The sequence below is a fragment of the Erithacus rubecula genome (assembly GCF_903797595.1).
Source record: "Erithacus rubecula genome assembly, chromosome: 15".
Lineage (NCBI taxonomy): Eukaryota > Metazoa > Chordata > Aves > Passeriformes > Muscicapidae > Erithacus > Erithacus rubecula.
Window position 1 is genome coordinate 15,637,708 of NC_136667.1, and position 17,314 is coordinate 15,655,021.

The 17,314-nt window shown below is 55.1% G+C and overlaps 1 protein-coding gene across 2 annotated transcripts in view; it reads right to left on the reverse strand.

Annotated features, from left to right (window-relative positions):
* FRMPD3 (FERM and PDZ domain containing 3) overlaps nucleotides 1-16,603 on the reverse strand; it is a 57,562-nt gene extending 40,959 nt beyond the window's left edge. For both annotated transcript variants that reach the window (XM_079318755.1, XM_079318753.1), the window contains exon 1: nucleotides 16,341-16,603. The gene's annotated coding sequence lies outside the window, so the exon portion shown is untranslated. The remainder of the gene's footprint in view (nucleotides 1-16,340) is intronic.
* Nucleotides 16,604-17,314: the final 711 nt, after the last annotated feature.

The following is a 17,314-nucleotide window of genomic DNA, read 5'->3' on the forward strand; positions in this document are numbered from 1 at the left end:
CAATGACAATTCCTAGCCACTTATGGCAACACATCAGATGACTGCCCTGAGTCACAAGAAGCAGCAGAGAGAGCTGAACTTGGCCTCAGAGCTTGCTGTCCCTTCCTCCGCCGGCTCAGATCGATGCTTTCAGGCAGTGCCTGGCTCTGGGCAGCCGTAGGGCTGGGGTTAAGCTGCCTGGGCACCAGCTGTGTTGTAAATAACACAAGAGACAGCTGCAGTTCCAGTAAGATCAGGCCAGGAACACCTCTACCTGCCACTTTCAGTTTGGCTGACAGCTCCAAAATCAACTCCCAAGGATGTGGACAAAGAGGCACCAGCCCTCGCTGCCTCCTCATCAAGTTCCAGGCACAGCTTCTCCCATTTCCTACTCCACTGTTCAGATTAAAATCCTTCTGTTAGCCTATAAAAAAGGTAATCAAAACGATAACAGCATCAATCAAATGCTCTCAGCAGATGAGCCAGTTGGTCCTTCACTCCTCCTGGCTGCCAGCAGCTCGTTGCCATGGGTAGACAGGAGCTGCAGGCTCCATCCTGGGGCGAGGATGGACATCCATCTGGGAAAGCTCACAGTGCAAGGAGTGGGAAGGATTTCAGCTCCCACCTTGGGATGCTCTGGCAGCCTCTCAGCACTCAGCCTGCTGGCAGGGAGCTGCATGGGTGCTGCAGAGGAACAAGAGCTCATGGACTCCCCCTGCTCAAAACTACCAAACCAATTATTGTGACAATTAAAAGGGAGGAGAGACAAAGCCCTCTGACCAAGAGCATCTGCAAATCCTGATGCCAATGCCAGTGGCAGGAGGAACAGATTTCCTGGAGCCTGTGCACACACTGGGGATGGGTTACCCAGCAGCATTTTGGTAATGACAGGTGCTACCAAAAATCTGCAGGAGAGAGATACAGAGATGAGATGAGATGCTCCTAAGTCTCTGGTCCTCTTTTTACAGCCCAATCATTCCTGCTGCTGCAGAGGGAGTGGTCAGGATATGTTAGAGGCTACAGGCAATGCAAGCTCAGGGTCTAGGAGCAGTTTCCAAAATAATGCCAGGGTCCACTGAGTTAGAGACACAGTGTTGGTGATGGAGATCTGTTTCCCACTCTCCTCAGAGCTGTGTCTGGGAGCATCACTTACACCCTGTGCAGGATGGGGAAATCAGAGGACAGGCAGGAGCAGGGCCCTGCAGCCAAATCACACAGGGACTGAGGGACCCACAACTGTTATCCACGGCCTTTGCTCTTCATGACAAGCAGGTGATTCCAGGGAAAGCAGCCTGTGCTGGAGTAACAAAGAGCCACCTCACGAGCAGAGGGGCTTGCAGGAGCTGTGCTCAGCACACCTGGTGCTCAGGCAATTTCCACAAGGTCCCTCTGTTGAATGGGTGCCAGGTGAATGAGCAAGTGATGAGACACTGTCAGCTCAAACTTCCCCACGTGCTGCTGGCTGGGTGCCACAATTCCTCTGACCACAGCCTCAGCCCTGCTTTATTGCTCCTGTAAAGCCCACACACAGCCAGCACCCCTGCTGACACCTCATTTGCAGGAATACTGCCAGGGGCAGGTAAACACAGGCAAATCCTTAGTATCAGCATCAGTAGAGAATATCTAACTTGGATCTTATCCTGCCTGAACAGATAGCAAGGGAAGATGTTCCCTTAAAAAGATCTCCTCTAAAGAACTAAAACAAAGCAAACCCCAAACATCTCCCTCTTACAGAGCCAAGGGATGGGAGCTGAGACTGCAGCATCCAGCTTCTCTCCCACAGCCTTTCTTCCTTCCTGGAGGAACCCACAGCTCTGGAAAGGCCCCCACTCCCTGGGGAATGTTCTCTTCCCTCCCCTGGCTCAGGCCTGGTTCCCATCTGGAACTTGAGGATCCTTACTGCACCTTTTTAAAGAAAAAATAAAAATCAAAAATCAGCCTTTATGCTGTTAAAACATCAGTGGGGTACACTCTGTGCTTTGCTGACTGTGATTATACAGATCCCTGTGTGAACCCCCACAGCTAATGGGGTGGGGATGCATCTCCCAAGGTTTCTTCCATGTGTTCCCACCCCAGGCAGGACCAGGTATCTCCTGCCTTCTCAGTAAAGTCTCTCTCATCAACAGGGTCACAGCAGGAACAGATCCAATGCTCCTCTGCCCAAGTTCTCTGTACAGCCAGTGAACAGAAGAGTCTCATGAGCCTTGCTCAAAGGTGATGCTGCATCAGCCAGAAGATCACCAACTGCCTCCATGCTCAGAATACAATTCCCATTAAAGGGGAAAAAATGTGCAAAGAACAAAAACCCACGGAGCATCACAGCATCCTCTGCCTCACCAGAAGAAAGGACCCTTGCAAATGCTCCCTGAACTGAGAGCCCAAGCCTGGGAGATGCTCCAGTGCAGCTCCCCGCTTCCCACTACCCACCCTGCACATGAGATGGCCTTGGGGGCTGCAATGAGAAACCTCCATGGGTTTGGGGGGTCTGTGGTGTCTCTGAGACAAAGTGGTGGGTGCAAAGCAGTCTGAAGCCTTCCCTGCCCCTGGAAGGAATCAAAGGGGGTCTGCAGAGTGTGGGGCAAACAGTGCTGGCACATCCCAGCATCCTAGGTTGGATTGTCTGGGAAGAGGGCATGGACTCAACCATATCCAAGCTCACACAGCCAGCATCAGATCTCTTCTGTGGGGAGAAGGACCAGGAGAGGAGTCACAAGGGGTTGCTAATTGGGCATTCTGCTAATGAGAAAGTGAATTAAGGGGCCAGCACTGGGATCTGGATTTAGCAGCATTGTTCCCTTGGGGATGGCAAAGACAATGTAAATTCCCAGGGGATTAAACTTGAAGAGGATATCCAACTAGCAGGGAGAGAGGAGAGGCCAGCACTACATGAGGGATGGTAATTACAGAATTACCTGCCAGCTTTTTAGGACAGTGAATGACATGAGATTTTATATAGATAAATAGAGACTTAATACAGCTGGGGAAACAGTCAGTACTGGGGCAGGAGCAGCCACTGTTATCTGGCTGATGGCAGCACAGAAACAATGGAGGATGGAGCAGGCAAGAGAGGAGCTGGGTTTGAACAGCAAAGCCACCCCAGGAATGATCCCAGTGCAGGGGAGCAGGGACAGGTGCAGAGAAGGAAGCAGGGATGGCTTGGTGAGCACTGAGATCAGTGCTGCAAGGAGCCTCAGCCCCTGCTTAGCAGTCAGGTCAGGCAGCACCAAGGCTGCCCAGGCACAGAACAGGACATGCTGTTTTTCCTCCTGCAGCCAGGGCTGCTTTAACCTTTGCACAACAGGCTGGGCTGGCTCCTGCACTGCTGCCTTCCAGACCCACAGGAACCCCAGGACCTGCGGCCAGCAGCCCAGGGCTCTGCAAGAGCAAAGTGCTGAAGACCAGAAGGGGCTGAATGGCAGCAAAGCAGAGAGCTGCCTGCCTCTCCTGCAGGACTGGGATGGCTGAGCCCTCAGAGCTGGGCATTTCCCTTGCTCCCTGCCACATGCCAGCCACCCTCCTCACGGCCTTTCCAGCCTTTGCTGGGTAACACCAGCATTGCTCTGCTGCTTTCTGCTGCAGTGCAGGCTGCCTGCTTTGCACCTTTGCTCCTGCCCCAGCTCCTGCTCCCGGCTCTGCTTGGCAGGCACGGAGCTCACAGCCTGCCCAGGGGTCCCGGGCTCCCCATCCCAGCCCTGCCACTGGGAGACACCTCCTGGGCTCCTTGGAAACGCTGCCGAGTGGGAGCAGCCTCTGAGGAGTGAGTCACGCTGCTGGGCGGGCGAGGGTGGCTCCCAGCCACCGGCTGCCACTCGCCCCCCAGAGCTGCAGTGACAGGGGGCACAGAGCCAGGGTGTCCCCAGGGAGTGGCACCTCCTGCAGCTGGGTGATCCCCCCACCCTGCTATACTGAGCTGGCAGCTGCTAAAGCACTGCAGAGCCATTCCCAAAGGATGCTTTTCCATGCCATGGCATCAGGGAGAGAAGGAGCTGCCCTGGGAGGGCAAGTCCTGCAGAGATGGAGACCCTGTGCCCCACTGCACTGAGGCATCTCCTCCATCCAGATCAGAGATTTTGGGACTAAGGGGAAACTGAGGCACGGGACTTGCAGCAGGTCACTGATGGTGGAGAAGCCCAGAGGCAAAAGCTCTTCTAATCCTGCTCATCCTAGGGGAGGCATCTCCCAAACAACAGGGCAGCAGCCCAGCCACTCCCCTTTGGAAATCACCTCCCTGCCTGGCCTCAAAGACAGCACAAGCTCCTCAAAACCCGATGGGATGATAAGCACCTCTTCTGAAAGGGAGCAATTACCACAAAATACTGATTATGCAAATACCTTGGTTACCAAAATTATGTTCCCTGAATTCTGAGTAGGAAAGAAAAGAGCCGTGGAGAAAATTTGTTTAGCCAAGAGCTGCATCACTTCTATTTAAAGTGCTGGGAGGTGGAGAGGGACCTCCCTGGGCAAAGCAGCTTTAGGAGGCCACCACAGCCTGATGACCATCTCATCAGGGACAGAGACGGTGCATGGCATTTCCCTTTCCTCCCAGAACACTTTAGAAACATTATTAACACTCCCCTTGCAAGGAAACCAAGGCACAGGAGCAGAAAGTACCCAGCCAATGAGACCCAGAGTGCAGAGAAGGGGCTGAGGTGCTGCCAGGAATAGAGCAGGGTGTCCCACTGCTTCCCAGTGCCCCACACTTGCTGCACTGTGGTGGGACAGGCCAGACTTCCCAGAGCTGGCTTTGTGAGGAGTGAGGCAACAGCAGAGAACAGCACTGGGGAGAAAATACCTCTGTCTAACACTGAGAATGGGCTGGGACAGCAGCAGCCACAAGGCTGGTTAGAGCAGGGCTCAAGGGGAACCTGTGAGTCTCAGTTCAACAGGCACGGACTGTGCTGCTGCAGCACATCCTCCCTGGGATGGGGACAGTGGCATTCCCCAGGTCTGGCACCACTGGCTCGACAGGAGCAGGGCTCGGTGTGCCACCCTGCATGGCCCTGGTGTGCTCTGCTGCTTCTCCCAGCCTTACCCACTGCCACTATGGGGATGTTTTGCAGCCCCAAGGCCTTGAGGGGACTGCACAGCTGGTGGCAGAGCCACAGGGGTGAGCCTGGCTGCCCCACTGCTCAGAGCACGGCCAGCCACCGGCGTGGTGACATCCTTGGTGGTGGCAGAGGACCCTGACAGCCATTCCAGCTTTGCAAGCAAGGCAGCTTTGGAAGGATCAAGCACTGACTTGGGTCAATGGAGGATGGAGGGTAACACACACCAGACAAGGGCCATCAGGTAGCACAGCAGGGGTGGCACCACTTCACACCTGGCCACCACCTTTTCCTCAGTGCAAGGTGGGACTAAAAGTGACAGCTGATATGATACAGTTTCCTGCATGGGAACAGCCTCACACAAGCCTGAGCTGCCAGCACACCTCCTCTGCCCTCAACACCTCACCTGCCTGCTGCAGCCACTCTCTGTGTCTCACTGATGTCACAGGGGGAGGAAGGACAACTCATGACGCAGTGAATGCCAGCAGAGCCAGCCATGAGCTGCTGCTTCCCATCCTCACGGAGCACAGAAGCCATAAGTCAGCAGCAATGCTCTTTGCACTGATGCCAGGCAGATTTATGACAGCACAGGCACTGCTGTGCTGGTCCCAGCATCCCTTCCTGCAGCCTCTGGCACGAGCCAGTCCCCAGGGTCAGTGTCCCCATGGACAGCACCGTGCCACTGGTGACCCAGCACCTTATCCAGTATCTCAGGGCAGGTGGGGACCCATATTTTGCAAAGCTGCCCTGCTGGAGCAGCAGAGGGGATGCTGGACTGCAGCAGACAGACAGACAGCCCATCTCTTCCTGAGGGCTTGGCTGTCCCAGCATGTGGGATCCAGTCCTACAGGACAACCCTGTGCTCCCTCCTCTTGTCACAGCCCCTCTTTGGGCATCTTCCCAGCTCAGCCTGTTTGCAAACAGCCTTGTGCAGCTCTGGCACACACTGGGAGTACCACAGATAATCTGCTGGCATCCTTTGCCCAGGACTGGGCTCCCCTGGCTGCTGCCCTGGGGGCTCTGGCAGCAGGTAAGAGCTCAGCCCAAACCAGGACACAGACAAGCTGCCAAGTCACCCATTTTCCACTTCCAGGGGAAAATGCCTGCCCAAGGACCAGGACTTTGCCCATTTGGACCATGACAGCCTCTTGAAAAGCATCTCTGGATCTGAGTGTCCCAATGATACATCCAGCAGTTTATTCCCATGCACAGGGAGAGATGGATCTTGCCCCCAGGCATCCTCAAGCCCCTGCCTGGGCAGTCAAGCAAAAGCTGTTTGTGGCCTCTGCAATCCTGCAAGGTCAGTAATTGCTCACAACAATGTATGTGCTGGATTTGTTTTTGATCAGCAAAAAAACAATTCCTCCTTATTTCCCTGCCCATACCGAGCTCACACTACCTCAGAAGAGACAGAAAGTTAAATTCACAGCCAAGGTAAGAAAAGCCACATGCCTCCTGCTCGTAGAGCCACAGCAAACAGCACAGGCACTTCACAGCTCCCTTGTGACACCAGTAATCCCACCTGCTACCAGCACAGCTCCTGACTTCTCTCAATTAGCTCTAACTCTCTTATTCCTTCCCAAAATCAAGTATCCTGTGCTCTGCTGGGGACAATGGCTTGCTGGAGGTGCCAGCTCACCCAGCAGGACTAACCTCAGTTTCCACCCACTCCACATGGAACAAGTCTGGTCTCCACTGCTTCACCATGCTGGGGACCAAGTGACCAGTGGCAGTGCCTGGTCTCTCCTCCCTCCCATCCAGCACCCCACAGGCTGCTCCACCACCTTCCTTCCCCCCAGAATTCCAGCCCTGCTGCTGTGACAACCCCTGCATCAGCCTGAGGAGGTGCCAAGCCCTCCCTTAACCCAGGCAGGGAGCGTGGCAAATCCACTCCCAGCATGGCTGGTGCTGTGAGAGCAGGACAGCTCCTGCACGCTGCCACTGCACAGCTTCACACCAGACACTGCCTGGGGAGGACTCTGCAGATCTGGCAGGTGGCATTGGAGATCCAGCCTCCAATGTGCACAAAGTGGATTTGTTCCCAGCTGTCACACCCCAGACGCTCACCCTGCCAAAGCAAGGGCTTAGCTTTGGGCATCAGAGCTCAAATCCTGGTGAGCACTGCCATGGCATCTCTCCTCCCTTGGGCTCAGGGTTCTGAGAGTTCAGAAAGCCTGGCAGGAGCCCTGCTGGCCTGTCCCAGCAATATCAGCTGGCCACAGGGAAGTGTCCCAGCACTCCTTTCCATGCTCTTGCTGATCCTGCTTGCCTCCTCCTATGACCACAGGTTTCTGCACCTGAACCCCTCAGCTGCCCACACACCACATATCTCCTCAGCCAACAAGTTCCAGCCTGTATTTTCCCCACCCTCAGGACCAGACATCCAGGCAGTAAGATCTCCCTTTGTTGTACTGGAACTTTTCCAGGCACCATCATGGTCCTCTGGAGATGTCCAGGGACTTTTGCTGCCAGTCCACTTAGGGACACTCACCACTTACTTGACAAGAAGCCACTAGATCCCTCCCAGACCCTGGCCAGAGCATAGTGCTGGTGTCTCTATTTGCCCCTGGGATGGAAGAGATTTGTGTGGGGCTGGAGAGCAACCAGCCATGGTAGAAATCACCCAGACACCACTCTAAGCCTTCCCAAGAGAGACCTGAGTCCAACCCCAGCAGCTGGGAGAAGGGATGTGATAGCCAAGTGTGTTGGGTTGATGTGCCCAGCAATGTGTATTCTGTCCCCAACTGCTGCAGCCGGGTGGGGCAGTGCCCCTGATCTCCTGGCACATATTCTCTGCTAATGGGCCATATTTAAACCAGCTGGGCAATCATCTTTATCTTTCCACAGCCCATCCTCCCTCCAGCAGATATCTCCTGTTCATGGCCAGTGAGTCCCAGAGCATGACTGATAAAATTCCATCATCCCACTGGGAGATGCTCCAGCCAGGGGAGGAGCCAAGCCTTTCTACCCAGATAAAAACTGAGATTTGGACACCAAGGTACCTTCTTTCCAATGGATTCCAGAGGAAAGCAGACCCTCCACATCATCCCTGGAGCTTCAGAGGAAACTGCACCTTCTCCAGGGCACTGCTCCAGCTGAACCACATCTGCCACTGCAGGAGGATGCAGCCACCATGGAATGGGACTGCTGCCAACACCCTGACTGACTGACGGGTGTCAGCTTGGATTCTGACTCTGGCAGGGTTTGGGATTGTTCTTTGTAATACTGCATTTCTGTTTTAATTTTCCTAGTAAAAAAACTGTTCTTCCTAATTCCCATATCTTTGCCTGAGAGCCCCTTAATTTCAAAATGATAATGATTTGGAGGGAGGGGGTTTACATTCTCCATTTCAAAGAAAAGTTTCTGCCTTTATTGGCAGACACCTGTCCTTCAAACCAGGACACCAAGGCACATATGACCCTGATGGCAGCTCCTGGTCCACGTCCCACCAGCACCATATCAGCCTCCAGGGCTCTGGGCAGCAGCAGGAGCATTTCCAGCTTGTACTTGTCAAGGAATGGAGGGGAAAACCTCCAACCTGCTGCATGTGTAGGGACAGATTGCTCCCAGTGCCTGTGGACACTGCCTTCCCACTGCCCTCTCCACTCGAAGGCAGCACTGGCTGGTAACTCCCAGTACTGACCAGTCCATGTGGGAATGTTCCCCCCATTACAGCCCAGTGGGTGCAAGCCACAGCAAAGATGAAGAGAAGAGGATGGATGGATGCTCAAAGGTGGCTGGTGATCATGGTGGAAGTAGGCACAAGATTCAAAGGAGCATTGAAATACTGGGAATAAAAAGAGGCAGAGCAAGGAAATATGACCTGAACGAAGCAGTTGAGCCTCCAGAGAGAAAATGCATGGCAGAGCATGGATAGAAGCTGGATATCTGCACAGGGAGCCAGACCCACCTGATCCACCCAGTGCCCTTCTCCCACCTGTGCCCAGGTGAGCAGAGCACTCACCACAGGCTGTGACACAGCTGAGCAATGCTGGGGAACAGAGCTGCCCAGAGAGAGTGTCAAAGCTGGATGGCGGCCCCAGACAGAAGCTCTTTGGGGCAGGGACTGCACTTTTTGCCCTATCTCCATCTCCATCTGAAGAGCTGGCAGGGCAGCAATGCCCTGCATCCCATGGCAGCAGCAGGGGAACAGAGCTGGGGTCGTGCCAGCCCTCCTCAGCACTTGTGGCACGACTGATGGCAGGAGGACAGTACAGCAGCTGCCCTTCCCACATCTCCTTCAGCACCGCTCCTTTCCATAACTCCAATTAATATTACAAACCTCTATCAGGAGCCTTTTCAGACCAGCAGCCTCCGAGTTGCTTGGAAACTGTTTGCTGCAGCGACTGACAGCTGCTGCCAGGAGGGCTCAGTGCCAGCCCACTCCCAGGGCTGCCACCAAGGAACCTGGTGGAACAACCATCCCCTGGCATGTGCCAGGAGCCAGAGGAAGCAGGGATGAGCTGGGAGCAGCTCTGACACGCGCCAGGGATGAGAGAGCCTGGAAAGGCTCAAGGGCTTGGTTTAGGACTTGGAGATCCCACAGCTAAGGCTTCAAAACGTTCCCAGCCCGAGGGTAAGGGAGAGTTTCCAGAAAAACATTAATGGGAAAACGTGCTCAGCTTCACAAGATTTATTTGGCCAAATCTGGACATTGAATTCAATCATAAAGAAGTGAAAAAGAGGGTTTTGCTTTATGGGCAAAGTATTGGTGTGGGCTTAATGGTGAAGTCACTGAGATCTCCATAATACTCTATGAATAATCAGGTATCTCTTCCAATTTATAGCACACCATAAAGTGCTGCTACAGTTTTGGAGACAGTACTTTTTTTTATACTATAGCAATGACAAAAAGCATATTTTACTGCAGGAATGGCAGTGTAAGTATATTTATCCATCGGCCAGAATTCTGTGGTATACTTCCCTCTCTAATGGCTGTACAAACATACATACATCCCAGATTTATTCCCAGATTTTCCATGCTTTGCTTTGAAATTTGCATAATATGCGAAAATTTCTCTATGAAATGGAGAAGAGCACGGAGCTGCATCTGCCAAAGCAGCCGCTGGAATTCAGCACTTCTCTGTCTTGCACCGCTTGTGTTTCCCCACAGTGACAGTGCTCCAGGGACTCTGCAACTGCCTTGGGGATCCCACCCTTTAGCTCAGCACTCCCAGGAGAAGGAAAGCTGAAGGGGAGGTGGATGAGGACCCCAGGGCCAGCTTGGTGCAGGAATCCCCAAGGGAAGAATCGTGAGGGGAGCAGGTTCTGCCAGTGCTGGTGAAAGGCATCTCCAACACCATCCCACCTGACAGCTTCCTCCATCGCCCCAGAGAAGCACTGCCTTTTCTTCTTGAAAAAATATTGTGGAATTCGAAGTCTGATTGATATGAATATGTAACAACGCTGCTTTATTAATAGCAGCTGCATTATCAGTTTGCTCCCTGCTATTGGCAGGAGATCTGGGACAATATGTGGTTTGAAAACTAAAGAGAAATGCAACCCGCAAAGGCAATGGCTGTGAGATAATTTCATTCCTTTTGCTGTGGAGCTGGCCAGGGTGACACGGATGCACGGCTTCGCTCATCCTGCCTGGTCACAGTCCTGAGCACACCCACAGCCATCTGCAGAAGGATTTGCACTCAGTGCCCCCAGCACAGGCAGGAAACACCCCTCCAAGGCAGGGTCCACCACAGCCAGCTGTAACCTCTGCAAATTGAGGTCATTTGGTGCAGAGCATCATGCAAATCTCCCTGGCACGGGTAATAAACTCCCTTCGCACTTTGCTTTCCTTTCTCCCCCCATCACCACCCTGGAGGCTTAAATGAAAACAAGATTACAAAGGAGATTGGATTGGACATATATCTGGTGTGCTATTTTAGCTGTAAATTATGCCAGCTTCATAAAACCCCAACTGTTCCTTCCCAAGATCCCTGCATAGATTGGCTGGCTAAGATCAAGCAACCGGCACTCGCTGCGGGCAGGCATTGTCTAGAAAAATGCTGAGAGGGTCCAAACAGGAGCAAGATCTTATAGTGCTACATATCCACACACATTTATATGCATGGAAACATAGGCATGACACCCAAGAACTTCCTGTGCCAGTGACACACACAGAGATCTTACAAGCCCCTACCCGTCAGGTTTCGCCGAGCTGACCCTACAGATTATCCGCCTGTGATAACACTGCTGACACTTTCCTCAGCCTCAGCTAATCCCAGGAGAGAGCAGAGCATCAGGCAGCACAGTCCAAAGCAAGGCTGGATAGCAGGTATGGGACATGGGGCTGTGCTGTGCCACAGAGTGTGAGTTAGCACACAGTCTGCTGTGGCAGCCACAGGGCTCCCAGCCCCCAGCAAAGCTGGGCAACCGGGCTCTGCAGCACCAGGGCAAAACTGCCACAGCCCCGGCTTTGCTACAGCAAACCTGGCAGGAGGCTTTGCAATTCCTCTCACGAGCATCACTGTACCTTGGCTGTGCTCCACGACCCTGGAGGACAGAGCAGCCAGGGCTCCCAGCACTCTGAGATGCTCCAGGGTGCTGCACAAAAGGAAGGACACAGCTCTGACCACACTCAGCTCCAGGCCCCTCTCCTGTCTCCCCTCACACGAGGCGCTGGCTATGAAGGCATGTGCAGTTCAGGAGCCTTGGCAAACAGGGCCTTGAGCATCAAGCCAGCACTCTGCCACCTCCGAGGGACAAGGGCCACTCTGAGCCCTGAGGGGACACTCCTGAAGCCAGTGAAGCCCCACAGCCCGTGGGAACCCTCCTGCACCCACTGCCTGTTACCTGGAGGGAGACAGCTCGAGAGCAGCAGCACACTTTGCCTTTCCCAGAGAGCTGTGTTCCCTGCTACGCTCCCATGGCTCCACCTGCTCAGAGCTCAGCCAGGTGCCACCACACTTCCCACACATGTCAGCTCAATGCCCTCCCTGGCAGGATGGGTCCAGACTGTCTCATCCCTCCTCCTCTCCAACCAGTCCCTCTGGGTGATGCCACAGCAGACTGAAATCTGCACATTTATCTGTCTCCCAGGTCTCCCATGTGAAGAATCCCTGTGTCTTGGTTTGAAATCTTTGTGATCTTTGAGGAGACCACACAATTTGTGGGGAGATATCTGCACATCTTCTCCAAAGGCAGAGTGCAGAAGCCTCCCTGCAAAGGCAAAGCAAGCTGGCAGAGGTCCTGCATCAGTGTCACGTGTTAGAAAGAAAGGGACATTTTCAAGAGTGGTCAAGGCAGCACAATAATGCTGATCACATGTGAAAGACCCTGGGGTGCCTCACCTTGCTCTCCAATGGAAAGCTGCATCTGCCTCACATGGACTCACACCTGCACCAAACCATCTCTGCATGTTCCTCTGTGCCACTCACCACCAGGAGCTGGCACACGACTCGCCTGCCTGTGTACATATCCTATTGATACAAAACCAGGCAATTCCTGGGCAATCAATAATGCTATTTAAGAGATAAGTCTTGCTATTGACTGGCTGTTGAGCTCAGCTCCTGCTTAATTTGAAAGAGAGGGAGAATGACGAGGGAGCTCAGAAGTGCTCCCAACGTCACCAGGCAGCTGTGTGCATGCTCAGGCTGGGCAGGCAGGGATGGAGGGGTCAGGGATGGAGGAATGGCAAGGCAGAAGCACAGTGGTTTTTCCACAGTGCAGGATCTGTGCTCTCTTAGGAAGAAAATGTCCATCTGTGAATGCATGTGAACACTCACAGCACTGAGCAGCAATTAAAATTGGGCATGGTGTTCCTTTGGTGCAGCTGTTGCTGCACCAGATTTGAGGCTCCTCTATCACCCCACACCCAGCCATGGTGTTCTGATCATCACTTCAAGTGGCATGAAAGAGCTGCTTGACTGCCAGGTCCTCAAAGTTGGCTCCTGGCTATTATCTCTGTCCTGGCAGAAGTCTCTGCTCTGGTACATGTAGGGCCTCCCCCAGCCCTCTCCTGGCTCTCCATTTTCAGGGAAGACAACTCCCAGTGTAACAGGTGAGAGCAGAACTCACTCAGCCTCACAGAAGGCTGTGAGGCAGCCATCCCTCTCTTCCCACTGTGGAGGATAGCCAGCCAGAGGATTAATATCCAACCAGATCAGAGATTTCCAGCCCTCCAAGAAGCAGGGAGGTGAACACACCCCCAGAAGGAGCCACAAAAGAAGAAAGACTCAGTTTTAGGTGGATAAAGTGGGAAAAGGTGTCTCCTTCAACAAGCCAGAGGCAGCTTCCAGCTCATAGTGCCCAAGGCCACCACTTACTGAGCTGTATGAGTTAATGGTGCCATTTTTCCTTCTACCTTCCTAAGTGTTTCTCCCTGGCTGATGTGGATCCATGCATCTGTCCCCTCCTTTCAAAGCTGGAGCAGCCCAGCTGTGGGTGCTGTGGGTGGGGAGCAGCACACCCAAACAAGCCCTGCTCTGTCAGGGAGCAAAAGACTCTGTTACATCAGCTCACCTCCCCTCTCCCACTGCAGCCTTTGAGACATCACCCAGGGATGTCCTGGAGAGCAAGGTGGCATCAAAAACCATCCCAGCCCTGGGAGATTTGGGCTGTTTTCTGCCCCACAGCAGGGCACATGGGAGCAGCATTGCTGCCCCAGTAATGATGGGGAATCCATTCTGTGGAAGATCCTCAGATGATCTGAGCCTTGCTCCAGCCAGGCTAGAGACTCCTCAAGGCAACACCTAAGCTGACCTTCGTCTAAACACCTTATTTTGTGACAAATCCATGGAGACTGAGTGCTGGAGCTGCCCTGGCAAAGGACAGAGAACTCATAGGCATGAATCAGGAGAGAGGCTTGCTACTGATTTTAGCGGGAAGGAGGAAGAACCAGTGCTAAGGCAAAGCTGAGGACTTGAGGCTTTGTTCTTCAGTGTCAGGGTACATCCACCAAGGAAACAATAAAAGCATTTTCCTGCTATCCTGGGGTTGGGATTGGAGGTAAAATCCCAGCTCTGCTGATCCACAGGCACACCCCAGAGCTCTGCTCAGCCCCAGCATTGCAGGTCAGCTTCCAGGAGCTCAGGTGATGAACATGAAAGTGGCTGGTGCAAAGAGCATCTTCTCTCCTGACTTCTTCCCACCCAGGGACATTTCCTGTGACAGACAGGGCTTTATGCTTTTCAGTTCCAGCTCAAAGCTCAGACTGGCTGGGTCTGAGGCAGAAATGAGCTCCAAGGCTCACTACAACCACACTGTTGTTAAGTGCAAGCATGTGGCTGCCCTCCTGCCTTAGGAAGATTGAGACCAACAGGTCTCTTTCCACCCTGATACATATTGGGGCACCTCTTCCTTCCCCAGCCTTATCTCTAGCACTGCACCCCTTGTTTAACAGAGAGGGACCAGCCTGAGCCCACTTCAGCTGCATCCCCACTGTGCTCCCCACACCTGCCGCTGTGCAAAGAGGATATGGGTTTGCATCTGCTGTACAGGTTCATCCTAAACAAGTGATCCCAATTCCCTTGAGCTGATAAAGCCTCCTGGGCAGCCAAGTGAGCTGCTGGCAGCAGCACTGGGGACTTCACAGCAGGAGGAGGCACAGCAGCTGGGGCTGCTGCAGGGACAGAGCTCGGTGCCAGCAGTGCTGGAGCCCTGGGAAGGGGCAGACATGCTCCAGCTGTGGCACACTGGTGGCTCAGTGCTCTCCATGGTGGAGCACCCAGCCAGCAGCACCCTGTGCTCCCCTCATGGGCTGGTCCTGCAGCAACGCTGGAGTTGTGGCTTCCAAGCAGAGCTGCAGCACAGCACTGTTGCCATGCCAATCAAATGGGCAGCTGGCACCTTGAACTGTCAAACCAGGAGAGCAGCCACGCTACCAACCCATGCCAGGCTGTCCCAGGGGGCTGATTCCCCCAGGGCTCCTGCAGCAGCATCACAGAGCCTGAGGAGCTCAGCTGCTCTCAGCAGCAAGCAGTCCTCAGTGCAGGCAGCACCCAGAGCCCACTCCCCTGCACTCCAGGAGCTGGGCACACATGAGCCATGGCTGGTGTCCCTGGTGCCCCAGTGGCTGTGACAGCCACAGTGGAAGGAGGCAGCACCAGGGCAGCAAACACAAGTGAAAGCTCAGCATCACAGGGTTCCTCAGCCAGCAGCACAGAGTGCAGGCTCAGCCACAGGCTGCTGCTCTAAGGCACAGGGCACTGGGAAAGAAATGACCACACGACATGGTGAAGCCAAAAAACCCCAACTTGATATGGAAAAAACTGGGATGCTGTTTTGTTTGCTGCTCAGGTGCAGCACGAGCTGCTCACTGCAGGACAACATGGATGCCAGCAGCTCGTGGATGGGCATGGAGAGCTGCTAAACCCTGGGATCACCTGCCATGGTCTGTGCCCAGAACAGAGGCAGTGCCAGCCCTCCCCTGCACCCAACACCTGCCTCCTGCCACAGATGGGCCACAGGCTCAGTCTCCCTTGGGCCTGACCCAGAACCACTCTGCCCTCGAGGCAGTTTCATGCCAGCAGAGGTTCTCACACGTCCCAGACCACCATGGTGCAAACCAGCTCGTCTATCTTCAACCTTTGCCTTGTGGACATGGGGAAACTGAGGCACTGGACGGCTGAAGGTGGCACACAGCCCACTGGTTGTCATCAGCGAAGAGAAAGGTGAGAATGTTTTCAAACTGCACTTCCTCAAAAGCAAGCCACATCTCTCTGCTGCCGACAAAAACTCATCCCATCCAAATTGCTCTAAAATAGGAAAATGAGAAAAAAACCCAAACCCAAACAAGCCTCAAGCCAGAAGCCAAGTGCGTTTGTCTCTGTTCTTTCAGCTCAATCAGCCACACTTCATGATGGCAACTGCCATGATACCAGACTAATAGCAAGAACACTGACACCCAGCAGCACGCCAAGGTGACCTGGGGGGGAAGCGGCGGAGCTCCCTGCCCCGAGCCCCACTTTGTCCGCTCATCCTTCCCTGCCCAGGGATGGGGAAAGCCACCCCTGGTGCGTGCGATGCTCGGCGGCACCGACCCGATCCAGAGCACGCCAGCCCTGCAGCCAGATCCTGCACCGCGCCGGGCTTACCGGGGACACGGGGCACCCCAGCACCGCCCGGCCATCTCCACTGAGCAGGCAGGACGAGACACAGCTCTGCTCCCCGCCGGCGATGGCCGCTGGGCACGCCGCGCCCGGGGAGCCGGGCACCCCGCGGGAGGAGCGGGGCGGCCGGGCACGGGGAGCTGCCGGGGAGGGGCGGCAGCGCCTCTCGCAGCGCCCTCAGGGCGGCCGGAGCACCGCGGGCCGGCCGGCGAGCTCCCCGCGGGGCACCGACGGCTGTCCCCGCACCGGGCACCGCCGGCTAAGCGCTCACCTGGGCTCCGCCGCCGCCGCTCCCTCAGGAGGCGCCGCGGGCTCGGCGGGCGCGGCGGGCGGGCAGGGCAGGGCAGGGCTCCCGCAGCCCCCCGCCGCCGCCGCCCCCATGGCCCGCCGCGCTCAGCGCTCGGACGGGGCCCGCCGCCGCCGCTCCTGCTGCTGCCGCTGCTGGTGCTGCTGCCGGCCCGCAGCACCCGCCCCCGCCATGCCGGCCCGGCCCGGCCCGCTGCTCCCGAGCCCGCGGCGGCGAGCGCGGCTCTGAGGGGAGGGGAGGGAGGGGCGGGGCGGGGCGGGCGGCGAAGGGCGGACCCGGCGGGGCGCGGGGCTCGGCCGCCCCCGCCCGCACCCCGGGCATCGCCCGCTGGCCCCGGACGGCGCTCTCGGTGGGTACCGAGCCTCCCTGGAGCCCCGAGCCCGGCTCGGCACGCCCCGGCCAGCAGACTGCATCTCTGTCCCGCTCCGGCCCCGCAAACCCCCGCACCGGCAGCCGGGTGCCATCCCCAGCCTGCCCCGGGCTCCGATTTCGGGTCGCTCCTTGCCTGCCCTGCCAGCCCCTCTGCCTGTGGCACTTCTCTTTGGGTGCCGCTTGCCATGTTGTCATCGGATCGCTCAACATCATGAAACCCTCCTGCAGTGCTTCATTATCTTTGTTAATTTTTGTTAATTACCTCTGGACATTATATGTGATGTACAAACACTGTCACCTTACTCTTCATCCCCTTTTCCAAAGGCATGGGATTGTTTGTCTGCCCGTCCAAAGGTAACTCCATGGTAACCACCCTCCCAGTCTTGGCGGGGAAAAAAATCAACAAAACCTCTTAAGGAAACTACATTATCAATGCATGAAAGGAGGCTTGTGTGTATTTCTTACAAATAGATTGAGAAGCAAGGGCTGGGAGGTAGGTTACCATGGAATTGGGGAATTCATGTGCACTATTAGCTGGCTAACATACTCAAGAAAGAATAATAGAT